The following is a 632-nucleotide window of genomic DNA, read 5'->3' on the forward strand; positions in this document are numbered from 1 at the left end:
GGAGTTCGCGGGGCGCTCCATGACGCAGAAGAAAATGGCGAAGAAGGAAGGATGCAAAGTGGCGGGCCGTAGCAGCAGGTAACGCAGCAATCTCGGCGTAACGGGTAAGATGGTCAACAGCTACGATGACCCAGCGGTTGCCAGCCGCGGTGCAGGGGAGAGGGCCATACAGATCAATTCTGATGCGGTCGAAAGGTCTCAACGTACTGGTGCACAAAGCTGTACATGCCCCACCAGTAGTAGCGGAGCCGAAGACGTCGGTAGGTCTTCAGGACGCTGGCGTGGGAACAATGAGGCTCACTGTGAAAGGAACCACATATTTCTGAGCGCAGGTGGCGGGGATGACGAGGAGCCACTTGCGCCCGTCGGAGTGATAGTTGCGTCGATACAACACGTTGTTATGAATGGCAAAGTAAGATGCTTGGCGCATAAGTGCCCGAGACGCTGCAGTTTGGGTGGCACTGGACAGATGGTCGTAAAGGGCAGCGATCCACGGGTCTTTCTGTTGCTCGGTTGGCATGGAGTCAGCGTGAAGGGGAGCTACATAGCAGCTTGCGCTGGAAACGCTGTCAGCATCCGATGTCAAAGGAGAGCGCGAAAGGGATCAGCGTCCTTGTGCTCGCGTCCTGAAC

The sequence above is a fragment of the Haemaphysalis longicornis genome, unplaced genomic scaffold (assembly GCF_048455015.1).
Source record: "Haemaphysalis longicornis isolate Haplotype H1 unplaced genomic scaffold, Haemaphysalis longicornis Haplotype H1 scaffold_11, whole genome shotgun sequence".
NCBI classification, from domain to species: Eukaryota; Metazoa; Arthropoda; class Arachnida; order Ixodida; family Ixodidae; genus Haemaphysalis; species Haemaphysalis longicornis.